This window comes from Prionailurus viverrinus, chromosome E2 (genome assembly GCF_022837055.1).
Source record: "Prionailurus viverrinus isolate Anna chromosome E2, UM_Priviv_1.0, whole genome shotgun sequence".
Classification (NCBI taxonomy): domain Eukaryota; kingdom Metazoa; phylum Chordata; class Mammalia; order Carnivora; family Felidae; genus Prionailurus; species Prionailurus viverrinus.
The window spans coordinates 20,747,404-20,761,517 of record NC_062575.1 but is presented as its reverse complement, the minus strand read 5'-3'; positions in this window follow the sequence as shown (position 1 = coordinate 20,761,517).

Sequence of the window (14,114 nt, the reverse complement as noted above, 5' to 3'; positions counted from 1 at the left end):
TGCTGGCCTGGAGGAAGCACACAGCTATGCTTCTGTTATGGTGCAAGGACTCGAGGACAGTCTCTCGGAGACAAGAACAGTCTCTTGCCACAGCCAGCAAGGTAGCAGGGACCTCGGTCCTAAAGCACGAGGAAATGGATTCTGCCAACCACCAGTACACTTGCAAAAGGTCCACAAGGCTTAGATTAGAACATATCCCCCGCTGACACCTTGGGTTCGTCTCTGTGAGTCCCTGAGCAGGAAACCCACCTAACCCAAACCCAGACTCCTGACCCATGGAAACTGTGAGATAGTAAATGTGTGTTGTTTCAAGCCACTAACCGTGATGATTTGTTATGAAGAAATAGAAGATGAATACTCCCAACCAGCCCATGCTGGACTCCATTCCACCTATCCCTCTTGGGTCACAGAGAACCCGTTTGGTCAACCTGATTTGCCTAAACCACTCAGCTGAATCCCATCCTGGGCGCAGGACCCAATGGGATCCCTGTGCAGCCCAGGACATCAGTTTGGTGGCTGGACGAAGAGAATCTCTCTCCTGGCTCTGAGTGGTAGAGTGGGAGGGAATGAACAGCTACGGCCCATGAGGAAGCGGGCTGGGATAGAAGCAGGCATGTGGGGAGGGCAACCGCGTCACCTCCCAGACTTGGACACACACTGCATGTAATCCCCCCCAATTTTGGTCTCTCTGGACACGTGAGCCAATGAACCCCCTTAATTCCCTGTATCACTTAAGCCATTTTATGTTGATTTTTTCTATTCCTCACAACCTGCAACTAAAAACCTTCTCACTGGTATAAGAGCTGTGGGAGCATGCTCTATGCAGGCCCTGACTGGACCCAGCAGCTTCCTCACTCGCCCTTGGGTCCTAACAGGAATAATAATGCCTCACGCTCTACTTTGTTCGTTCAACAAGAATTGGTTGAGGGCTTATTACATGCACCGGAACGCAGAGCAGTGATGCGGCACCACAGTCCCGGCCCCATGCATGTCGGGGTCCAGTGGGGCTACAAATAAGCAAGCCAGCAATTGCACAAAGCCCGTGACTTTGGCCGAACGGCTGGATGTCAAAACTAGCACCTAGTCCCTGCTGAGGCCAAATGACACCATCATGGAACTTACTTCTGGGATAAAAGAACAATTCTGGCATCTTATTTTAAAAATTCACTGTTTTACAGGAGCACCTGTGTGGCTCAGTCAGTTAAGCATCCGACCCTTGATTTCGGCTCAGGTCATGATGTCATGGTCGTGGGATCAAACCCCATGTCGGGCTCTGCACTGACAATAGAGCAGCAGAGCCTGCTTGGGATTGATTCTCTCTTTCTTCCCCGCCCCCCACCTCAAAATAAATAAACATTTAAAAAATAAAAATCCATTATTTTACAATTTTCTCATTTCTGTTTTTGTAGTCACATTTTGAACATTAGGAACAACAATTCCTCGGACTATCGGAGGTCAGGTGGCCCTGTGACCTCTTAGCTCACATCTGTGGTATTAACTAAGTGCTCCCTCCCAGCAGAAGTCGGGGGAGAAGCCAGATCTTTGAGGGCTGCCTCACCTTTTGCTTTTTCTTTATACTCTACAGTTTTTCTTTTTTGTGGTGTTTTTTTTTTTTTACTTTTATTTTAGAGAGGGAGTGTGTGTGAGTGGGGTAGAGGGGCAGAGGGAGAGACAGAGAAACTAGGTCACACCCTGGATCCCCCACACATCTCCCAACCCAGGAGAAGGATGGTCAAGACCCTGGAGGCCCAGCCCGACACTTCCCTGTGCCCTCCCATTCTCGCTTTCTCCAATTTATTATAAAGTAATATGGCAATTATAACAAAGAATTTAGAAAATCCCCAAACAGAATTCCTTCTAATCCTACCACGCAGAGACAACCAGGGCTACAGACTTTTTCCTTTCATGTCTTTTTTCGATACCTAATAGCCATCTTCCCCTGTGAACGTGGGATTGGGCTGGACTTGTAGTTCTGGGTCTTGATTTTTCCATCTCCACGGTTAAAGTGACTGGCAGAGTGGCACACGGTGAGAAGCAGTTGAGGTTCAAAACCCCTCAGTGCACATGGGCAAGTAAGTTTGGCTTTCCATCTTACAGGGCTGCTACGTCCCGATCTGTAACATGGTCATTATTCTGATATGGCACCTGCGTTCCAGGGTTGCTGCAAGGATTGAGTCACTCCCTGCAAAGCCTTAGAGCAGTACCAGGCCCACTGTAAATTATGATGATTATTATGTTTCCATAGCAGCAAAAATGCACCTGAGCATCGTTTTAATAGATGCATACCACCATTCCATTAAACGGATGCACGATGGGTGACGTACGTTACGTAACTACTTCTCTGTTGTTGGATACTTAGGGTCTTTCCAAAGTTCTGCTACTCTCCCCAATCTTAAACTCACACATAAATCTTTTTGCATCTGTTGATTTAGCTGACTTCCACCCTAGAAGAAAAACTGCCAGATCAAAGGGTAGGAGCTTGCTGAAATCTCAATGCACGATGCTGAATTACTCTTTAGAGAAATTGGGCCATTTTTATTCCGCGGTGGCGGGGTGAGACCATGCAGCCTGGGCATTATCAAGTACTTGTTTCATTGTTGTTAGTTTTGAATCAGTGCCAAGCAGATGGGCAACAAATGATATGCTGTCATCTTAGTTGCTATGTCTTCGCCTCGGCTACCTCAGTGAAGCCCTTCTTCCCCATTTCTCGGCACCCCCACCACTACCCGTGTCGTTTCTTCCCACACACCCAGCACAAACAAAACATCAGTCTCCCACTCATTGGTTGACATGTTTAAGAACAGCTGCTCCCAGGGGCCCGAGGTCACTGAAGACGACCATCCTGGTTGCTCCTGGGATTGGTCAACAAGAGTGGCAGAAATCAGAAAGAAGACGACGAACAACTTTCTAAAGCACCTGGAAGAGAATCTCCTGGGATCAAAGCTCATGATAAAACAGGACCAGTAGCCATGAGGCATGTGCTTTCACTCAGGAAAGGGGCAAATGTCACCAGGAAGATATGGGTGGACAGGCAGCCCCCTCCAGGGCTCAAAGGCCACAGGAGAACAGGAATTAGGGGCGTGACTCCTGGCCAAGAGGGGAGGTTTCCAGCTGTGGCTGCTAGGCTCCCTTGAGGCCACTTCAGAGGCTACTCTATTTTTACCCAAACACCAATAAAAAACTACCTTTTCAAAACCATGGATATAATTAGAGTCTATTCCTGATAAGACTGAGAAAATAACCCTGCTGCATGTCCTAGGTAACAGGGACTCTCAGCAAATGTTTACAGAATAAATAAATCAACAGACTAGGGAAAATTGGTTTGGGATTTGTCAAAAGTTCTGATTGAACTGAACTCTCTTGTCAAGACTTAAGAGATCATTAACGGATGCAAAAATCATTATGTTTTCACTGGCTGTTCCATGCAAGGCACTCAAGACACAGACACAACAGAGAAAAGAAGTGGGTCCGGCCCTCATAACTGCTCCTGGACAGGGTTGTGGTAACAACGTGCCCTTGGGTTTGAGTCTCAGCTCCCCAACTCAGTGGCTTTGGGGCTATGGACTGAAGTCTGTAAGCCTCAGCTTTCTCATCTGTGAAATGGGGCGCTAACAATAACCACCTTACAGGGCCATGTGAGATCAAGGAGCCTGGCAGTGAACACACAGCAAATGTCAGGTGCTGTTAGTCTACTTTTATGAAGAAGGAAGAGAAGGGGCTACTGCTCTGCTCTGTCCACCAGCCCCAGGTAAAGTCATGCCAGGCTCCATCAGTGACTGCACCTAGGGCCCATCCTCTTGTCTTTCATTTCACTTTCATCTGCAAAGATCCTACCTCCAGTTAGGTCTTATCAGCAGGTGCCAAGGGACGGGATTTGAATGTATCTTTGGGGGGGAAACAAACAACAACAACTAGGAACACCCCTTCCTGTGGTATCTGCGTGGTTCACTCACTCTTTTGCTTCATTCCAGGATCGGCTCAAATGTCACCCCCTCACAGAGGCTTCTGGACCCACCTTAGCTGAGGCAGCCCTCCCCACGCCCTGCTCTGCTTCACTTTTCTCCATAGAACTTGTCACTTTCTTTTCTGTACATATTTTAATGTGTGTTGTTGGTCTCTCCCACTAGGACGCAAGCTCCCTGAGAGTAGGGCTTAGTCTAGCATATAGTTGGCACTCAATAAATGTTTCTGGAATGACTCAGTGAGTGATGGCTGTTTAGTCGCTCTGCTGGGACACTGGGGGACACCCATGCTATGGCCAAAGACTCTTCATTTGTTTTTAAAGTTTATTTATTTATTTTGAGGTTTGGGGGAGAAGAGAAGAGAGGGGGAGACAGAGAACCTGAAGCATGCTCTGCGCTGTCAGTGCAGAGCCCGATGCGGGGCTTGAACTCACGAAGGGTAAGATTATGACCTGAGCCAAGATCAAGAGTCAGATGCTTAACCAACTGAGCCACCCAGGTACCCCAAAGAGTCTTCATTTCAAGCTGGGTAATGTCCCCCAAAGATGTCCACATCCTAATCCCCAGAATCTGTGAAGTCCTGGAAAAAGGACTTTGCAGATGTAATTAAATTAATGCTAGCGATGGGAGATTGTCCTGGATTATCAGGCTCACAAGAGTCTGTAGAAAGGGGAGCTGTGAGGGCCAGGGACAGAGGAGACATGACAGGGGAGGCACAGGTTGGAGTCATATGCTTTGAGGATGGAGGAAGGGCTCACAAGCCAAGGAATGCAGGCCCCTCTACAAGTTACAAAAAGCAAAGAAAACAGATTCTCCCCTGGAGCCTCCAGAAAGAACACAGCTCTGCCAAAATCTCAATTTTCAGCCCAGGGAGAGCCGTGTCAGACTTCTGACCTCCAGACCTATGAGAAAGTAGTAATTTTCTATTGTTTTAAGCCACTCAGTGTGTGCTGAGTTGTTACAGCAGCAAGAGGAAACTAATACTGACACCTTGTCCTAACTCCCCAGAACAGCTCCTCCTGAGCCACGCAGGTCAGCCAGTCAGCAAGGATCTGCAGGTGAAGAACGGAGGCCCAGAAAGGTCAAGGAGCTTGCCCCAGGTCACACAGCTGGGGAGTGGCCAACCCAGGATTTGAGTCCAGTTTATCTGCCTCTGAAGTCCTTGCTTTTGCCTCAGCACCAGTGCGGAGGGTATGCGCGGATCTGCAGTTTCCCGTGGCCTCTTGGCCCTGCCCCAGCTCCCAACAGCCACCCCGTGGTCCACTCAGAGACAGCCATGTGAGTAGGGTTCTGTTTCTAAATGGCTTTTCCTGGTAGAGATACATTTTGAGTGTATTTGTGGACACATCTGGTCACCGTGCAGTCCCAGGCTATAGCCTGATTGTTCAGGGAGCAAGGAGAGCAGCTGGTGGGATGTGCCCAGTGTCTTCACATGTGACACTCCACAGAGCCAGCCTCCAAGAACACCCTGGAGCCCGGGAGGGGCTAGAACTGGGAGGGAACGACAGGAAGCCCCCAGGGCTCATGCACCACAGAGCATCCTCATGCCCACAGCTCCTCTGGGTCTCACAACAACCTGCAGGGGTTCTTATTACCCCATTTTACAGATCAGGAAACAGAAGCTTGAGGAGACTGCTAATCTGCCCAAGGTTACTCAGGCTTTGCCTCCAGAGCCTGAGTAACTCTCTTAGAAATAAGAGAGTTTTGGGGTGCCTGGGTGGCGCAGTCGGTTAAGCGTCTGACTTCAGCCAGGTCACGATCTCACGGTCCGGGAGTTTGAGCCCCGCGTCAGGCTCTGGGCTGATGGCTCAGAGCCTGGAGCCTGTCTCCAATTCTGTGTCTCCCTCTCTCTCTGCCCCTCCCCCGTTCATGCTCTGTCTCTCTCTGTCCCAAAAATAAATAAAAAACGTTGAAAAAAAAAATTTTTTTAAAGAAATAAGAGAGTTTTGGGGGAACTGGCTGGCTCGGTCGGTTAAGCATCCGACTCTTGATTTCAGATCAGGCCATGATGTCATGGTTCATGAGATCGAGCCCCACATTGGGCTCTGTACAGACAGTGTGGAGCCTGCTTGGAATTCTCTCTCTCCCTCTCTCTCTGCCTCTTCCTTGCTTGTGCACACATGCTCTCTCGCTCTCTCAATAAAATAAATAAAAACTTAAAAAAAAAAAGAGCCCTGGAAAGAAACAATCCCAGCTTCATACACCCACCATCTCTCTCTCTCTCTCTCTCTCTCTCTCTCTCTCTCACACACACACACACTTACCCACACACAAATGCACACACTTATATACACACATATATACACCCTAACACAAACATATTTACACTCACAGACACATACACACCCACTTACACAGACATGTCCATACATACACTTACCAAGATAACCGTATGCACACGCATACACACATGTACACCTGCACACATGTACACATACACATGTGCACATGTACACGTACACCCACATACACCTGCACACACGAACACCTACACACACGTGCACGTACACCCACGTATACCTGCACACACGAACACCTGCACACACGTACACCTGCACACATGAACACCTGCACACACGTACACGTATACCCACGTACACCTGCACACACATACACCTGCACACACATGCACATACACCCACGAACACCTGCACACACGTACACGTACACCCACATACACCTGCACACACGAACACCTGCACACACGAACACCTGCACACACGAACACCTGCACACACATGCACGTACACCTACAAACACCTGCACACATGTACACCTGCACACACGAACACCTGCACACACGTACACGTACACCCACGTATACCTGCACACACGAACACCTACACACACATGCACGTACACCCACGAACACCTGCACACACGTACACCTGCACACATGAACACCTACACACACACACACCTGCACACATGTACACCTGCACACACGAACACCTTCACACACGTACACGTACACCTGCACACACGAACACCTGCACACACATACACCTGCACACATGTACACCTGCACACACGAACACCTGCACACATGTACACCTGCACACACGAACACCTGCACACACGTACACATACACCCACGTACACCTGCACACGCGAACACCTGCACACACGTGCACGTACACCCACGAACACCTGCACACATGTACACCTGCACACACGAACACCTGCACACACGTACACGTACACCCACGTATACCTGCACAGACGAACACCTGCACACACGAACACCTGCACACACGTACACGTACACACACGTACATGTGCACACACATACGCATACACCCATGTACACCTGCATACATGTACACATATGTGTATTACACGTACACTCATGTACACATACACATGTACACCTGCACACACCTACATGCCTACATTCAAAACACCACGTGCACACATGCACCTGTACATTCATAAATGACACGTATGTGTAAACACGGAGACACATGCTTGCGTTCTCCCCCTCACAGACACACACATGTGCACACTCATGCATGCACACGCACACTCCCCAACACAAGCACGCACATACACAGTGGGGCCACAGCTGCTCTTCCTGATACTCACCTGCTTGTTTATTCAGGAAGATGAAACAACCCTGGCCCATTGCTCACCCTCCTGGCAGAAAGACAGACTCATAAAATCCTCGGCTTAACATCATTTAATCCGGCCTCCCCACCCATCGATTCCCCTCTGATGCTGCCGTCAAGCTGTCTATTTCTGCGGGACGTGCATCTGATCTTGGAGAAATCACAAGATTAGTCACCTGGCCTTACACGCACCCCGCTTACCCCAAATGGGGCTCTCCTGGGCCCGACACCATCTCTCTGAGCCATTCTCTAGTACAGCAGGTTTCTTCCTTCTTCAGCAGGATGAGGAACAGAGGGATGTATGCACCAAGGCCAGGAGGGGGTCCACCGCTCTCTCCAGCCGCGACTATGGTGGGCACAGATGCCCCAGGGTCCTTGGTTTCCCTTCTGTGACTTGGAGATAAAGATCCCTCCCCTTGGGATGGAGAAGAGGGATGAGGCAGAGATCCACTGGAGTCCAGAGAGCAGGACAGAAAATGCCAAAAAGCAGGTGGAGGAGGTTCCGGGAAAGGTGTGGATGCAGCAGCAGTAAGAGTGATGGCTGAATTTAATCCTGCATCTGGTCAGCTTTTCCAGAGCTGAGCATTTCCTGGGCCGTTCTAAAGACTTATCAAAGAGCCCTTTCACCGCCCTGGTTTCAGCCACTCTGGGGTTGACTGTCGCCACTTTGCAGCACTTGTTTCCAGGACCCACCAATACAAATTCCGGACATACACAGAAACTCGTATTTTTAAGTTAAACCATGCAAGACCTATCTGCCAATGAGGTGAAATTCTGAAGCCATGCACCCTCCTGAGATGCAGTACCATGATGGCGCTTAAAATAAATGTTCTACAACCAACCCCTAGAGCACTAGGAAGACATCCCTGGCTCCTGGAAGGATCTGGGGGCGGAGGCAGATGGATCTGAGTTCAGAGCCCAGATCTGCCACCCACCTGCCAAGTGAGTGGCCTTAAACAAGTTTTTTGCACTCTCAGTGTATCTGGCTTTCTCATCTACTAAATGGGACCACCACCCGTTCCTACCTCACAGGGTCTTGAGAGGACATGATGACGTGCCCTACACAAAGCACCAGCACAGGGTCTGGCACACAGTGGGTGCACGTAAAGGGGAGACCCTCTCCTCTCCTCTCCTCTGAGCACTTACCAGCCAGTCCTGGCACAGGGCTGGAGTAAAGGCCAGCTCTGAAGTCAGACACTCTCTGGGCTGGGAGCTTGGCTCTGCCCCTGGACAAGTCACTTTGCCCTATCATGCCTGGGATCCCAGGAGAGATGCTCTGTCTGTGATGCAGAACATGCCTCCGGGTCCACCCCAGCTCAGTGCCAGGACCACAGACTCTCCTGTCCTCCCCTCAGTATTATTCATCTGGTCTCTTCCTGTCTGCTGTGGCAGGGATGGAGAGAACAGAAGCTCCAACATAAGTGCCTCTAGGAAACTGTCACCGCACCTCAGCATTGCCCCCCCCCCCACCGGAGAGATTCCCTCACTTATTACTAAGGCTTGGTTGCTCCTGGAGACAGTAGTCCCAGCACCTCTAACAGCTGGAGAACAGACACCCTCAAGAACAGAGAGCCGGGTGCTCCAGGTTGGAAGTCCCCGCTGTGTTCAGGAACTGTCCACCGAGGCTGCAGGTGACATCCAGCGGGCCAAGAAGATTAAGTGCAGAGCTGGGAGACCTGGGGTTATGGAGCTAGGCACTCCACCGGCCCTCAGGTATCTTCTCAGGGATGCCCCTCTCTATCAGCCTGCGTCCTGACACCTGAATGGGGAGACTGAGGAATGTGTAATGAAGGGCCTTGTGTGTATTCATTTCCTAGGGCTGCCGCTAAAACAGCAGCAATTCATTAGCCCACAGCTCTGGACAGAGGCCAAAACTCCAAAATCGAGGTGTGGGCAGGACCGCAATCCCTCTGAAGGCTCCAGGTTGAAGGCTGTATGCCTCTTCCAGCTTCTGGAGCACCGGGCGCTCCGCTCAGCCTCCACTGCCACCTTCACACGGCCTCTCCCTGTGTCTCTGTGTCTCCTCGTCTGTTTCTTATAAGGGGTCTTGTCACTGGGGGCTCAGCTGGACCATCCAGGATGATCTCACCTTGAGATCTTTAACTTAATTACATTTATGAAGACCCCTTTTCCAAATCAGGTCACATTCATAAGTTCCAGGGCTTAGGACACAGGCATATCTTTTGGGGGCCACTAGTCAATCCATTACAGGACAATTTACAGAGGTGCAGGCAGCCTGAAGGCGGACCAACAAGGGAGGGCAGACTTGGTAGCAGCCCTAGAGGGTGAGGGGAGGGGAAAGGACGGGGCTGTGGAAAGCATGTGAGCTGGCTGCCTGGCTCAGCCACCACTAACCCTCAGCTTAGCAGGGAGAAGCCAGGGTTCTCCCTGGCCCCCTGCAGCTGCCCCCCACTGGCGACACTGAGCCTGAAGCCAGAGGGCGGGGGAGCCCAAGTGATGCAGGCAGATCCCCGGCACATAGCAGCATGAAGAATTCTCTAGAAAGGCAAATGTGAATATCCTGCACACCCCAGTCTCTTGCTTCAAAGTCCTCTGGTGCAAAGTCTCCTGAATGAGCATCTCATTACAGGAGAAACATAAAAACCGGGTATCTGTTGAATTTGCATTTTCTTCAAGTTGCTCCAGACGTTACCCTCTTGTGTCAAACTCCTGAAACCCCTTCCCATGCCTGTCCTAAGTCCATGATGTCCCAGACTGGGGACCTCTCTGGGCGAGGGCAGGCCCCACCCACATCCCTGCCACACCAGACAGGGAGACCAAATGCGTAATACTGAGGGGAGGACCGGAAAGTCTGTGGTCCTAGGACTGAGTTGGGGTGGAGCCGGAGATACGTTCTGCATCACAGACAGAGCAAGGAGGCTGGAACCAGTGGAGCCCGGCCAAGCCGCTGCCAATACCACGCACCAAGCCCATCTCTGCCCACCCTTGGGTGCCAGGGCAGCGAGGGGCTGCCAAAGATGAAGTCAATGGCCCAGGATCCGCCAGAAGTGCCACCTTCTCACCTGATGCGGAGGCACAGAATCCTAGCCCCTGGGCCGCTGGGCCCTGCTCCGCTGAGCAAAACTCAACCTTGCAAATCACCTCCGCTGCTATTTCATCAAGCGCCATGAACAAAATACACTGCAGAAATCACAGGGAGCCTCTGTGGAGGGGCCGAACATCCCTCCAATTACTGTCACATAACCTTCTCCAACTTGATCTCCCTTATCTTATCTATAATAGATAAATGCCCAGCCCCAGGGAAGGCAAATATTTTTAAAAGCTGAGGATACTAAACCGGAAAAGTGCCAGCTGTCACCGGCAGGAAGCAGTGCCCATCAGTGGGCTCAGAGCAGTCTTCATGGCCTCCACCAAGCCCCTGGCCCAGGGAGAGTGCCCTCTGGAGGCCCCCTGCTCGCCAGGAAGAGCTCACTCCCAGCCAGGCCGAAGGAGAAGCAAGCGCCATGCCTGCTGTCTGCCCGCAGCTCACAGTACGGGGGAAGACTGTGTCTGAGCTGCAAGCAGCCAGCCCACAGAAGATGTCCTTGTCGCCCCCCGAATGTCGTGGACACAGACCCTGCACTCTCTCTCCCTGACCTCCTGTCAGTGGCTTGGAAGGGCGTGGGCAGGCCGGCCAGCAGGAAGCTTGGCTAAATCCACCCTCTCTGCGGGAGCTGCACAGTCTAATTTCGCCTTGGCAGAGATGGGGACAGCCAACAGGCCTGGCCACCAAGAGGGACGGAAGCACAGAGCCAGCCGCCAAGGGGGGAACGGGAGAAAAGGTGGCCAGTGAGCACGCGCCCATCCTGCAGGCGCCTGCTCCAAGCCACCTCCTGAGCCCTTCTGTGAGGCCGGGGACTCCGGGAGTGCAGGGAGGCCTGCCAGAAGGACCGCAAGCTTGGGGGCTTCTGCCCCGAGTCCATTCTGGGCCCCCATCACCACCAGAGCTCTGCTGCTCAAATGGTGAGCGTGGGCCTTTACACGTAGCCTATCCAAGGTCCCTGTAAACCTTCCCCTCAGGCTCGGGGACACAGGAAAGAGCTGCCAGCAAGAGGGTGGCCACCTCTGGTGGCCTGGGTCCCACTCCTGACTCCATCTCTTGGACAGGTCACCTAACCTGTCTGAGCCTCAGTTGCCTTATCTGCAGAGAAGGGTAGCTAATAGGATCCACCTGAAAGAGATGGGGGGTAAAGGGAGAAGAGCTGCGGGAAGGGCACACAGTAGGTGTTAATTAAATGGCAAATGGTAGTATCGTTACTTCCGTTTTATGACTTTCAAAAGGGGAGCCAGGCGAGCGATAGCCAACAACACACAGCAGGGAAGTGAGGTGCGGACCCCAACCCAGGGTGCAGAGCCAAGACCACTCCCTGCTGGCCCCAGCCGGTGCCTCCCACGATAAGGCCTCCACACTCTGCACAGACGCAGCTCAGTCACAAAGAAGATGCATTTCCGGTCATTCTGGGGAAGCTGTCAAACAGCTTACTGGACACAGCTGAACCCAGAGCCCTCCTGCACGGTGTCATTTCAGGGAGAATCCTGGCTGTGTGACCGCACCTCTCCAGGCTGGTTCTCCAGCTACAAGGTGAGGGGGCAGAACTAGATGGCTCTGTCACTCTCTGTGACCTAACAACCAACCATCTCAATCCCAGACCCCGTCCCCTGCCGTCCCACACCTCCCGGTCCCCAGTGAACGTGGACACCCTGGCACCACTGAATGAGGCCCTTTGCTGCCTGAGGGCAGTGCAAGAGATGTCTAGTTGCTGGAAATTTTTAAGTCATGGAAACAAATATTTCTGGGAGAGGGTGGAACACGAGCCGTTTTCAATATGTATTTTTAGGACCCTGAACAGGCCTGAAGTCCCTTTGATTAGTTTAGAACCAAAAACACGTGTGTCAGTTTTGCCTGATTTGGACGTGGGCGTGACCGGAGTAAAAACAGCTTCCCCCGCCGCGTTTTCTGATTTGTTGGGAAAAGCCAAAAGGTTCTTCAGAACAAAAAGACAGGCTTTGCCCCCCTCCTTCAGCCCATATCCCATTCTTCTCTTTCTCCTGGTCTTCCCTGCTCTGAGGGGGTGTCTGAGGGCCCCGGGGAGGTCTCCAAAGCTGGGGTGTCCAGTCCCGCCCACAGCCCGAGCCCCGCCCGGCAGCTGGAGACCAACAGCTTCCAGATGTTGTGCGTGGGCCAGCAGCTGCCCCGCGCAGGCTGGAGAGTCTAGGGGTGAGGGCCCCCACCCGCCTGCCTCCCTGAGACATTCCTCTCAAACCCTGTCAGGAAACCTCCAGAAAGATCAGGGTATTGACCCCAGACTGTGCCGCGCCGCCCCGGAGCCCACACCCCATCCGGCACCCTGCCCCAGGCACGCTGGATCTGATCCCCACAGGGAGGACTCCAGCCAGCTGCAGGCCTGCTCCCCTGGTCTGTCGGGAAGCACGTGCGTCCACGTCGTGTGTGTGTCCACTTCATGGCGAAGCGAGGACTGTGGGTCTGTCCAGACGGAGGCCACTAAGGCCTCCCGATCCCCACAAGGCAGCCTGGCACAGAGCCCCTTACCCGCCTTCTCTCCTTGGAGCCTTACAACTGTCCTATTCAGACATTTTTAGACCACTCCCAGATAAGCCCGGGGAGCTCAGAAATATGAAGGGGCTAGAAGGCAAGAGAGCCGGGGGGCGACCCAAGTCTGTGTCCCCCAGCTATATGTCCCTCAAAGGCACACGTCCTGCAGGCAGATGCTGGGGCGGAGCAAGGCTAGCCGGCCACCTATGGGGCGGGCAGAGAGGGAGCCTGGGTGCTGAAGGCCCCTCCCACGCACACAGCTGGGGCCGTGGCTGAGAGAGGTCAGGACTCAGGGACCTACCACCCCCACGCACACACGACCACACACGTGCACAAACATCCTCCCACCCTCTTCTGCTTCCCGTCCTTCAAAGCGTCCCGTGGATGATTTTGAAACTTCCTGCCTGCTCCTTTACTCTAAAGGACTCTCAGCCTTTCTGGAACTGGACAGCACATAAATGATGACTACTAACATGTATTCATACCCCCAGGCAGCACATATATGGAGACCCAGATGCAGGAAGGACACAATCGCACACATACAGTTCTCACACGGGTGGACCCACAGACACACACATTCTCCCCTGCAGGGCCACCCTCCTACACCTGGGGGTAGTTCAGTCTGTGCCCCCTGGAAGGCACCAGACATCAGTCCAAAAGTACAAGGTCTAGATAAAGGGAGGGGGGACATAAGGAAAGAGACTTAGAAGGGAACAAAAGGAAAAGGAGAAGAAAAAAAAGGAAGGAGGAGAGGGAAGGGAGGGAAGAAGGAAAGAGGGAGAGGGAGGAGACAGAGTGCTGGAGCAGGCCCCCTTTTGTGCCCCAGGGAGTACCCCATTAACCTTGAGGTCTGGAATCAGATATACAATAAATCACATTTTTTCTCAGCTGTGTGATCTTATGCAACTTACTTAACATCTTTGAGTCTCAGCTTGTTTTTCTGTAAAATGAGGATAATACAGTAGCTGTATCGGAGAACAGCACACAACA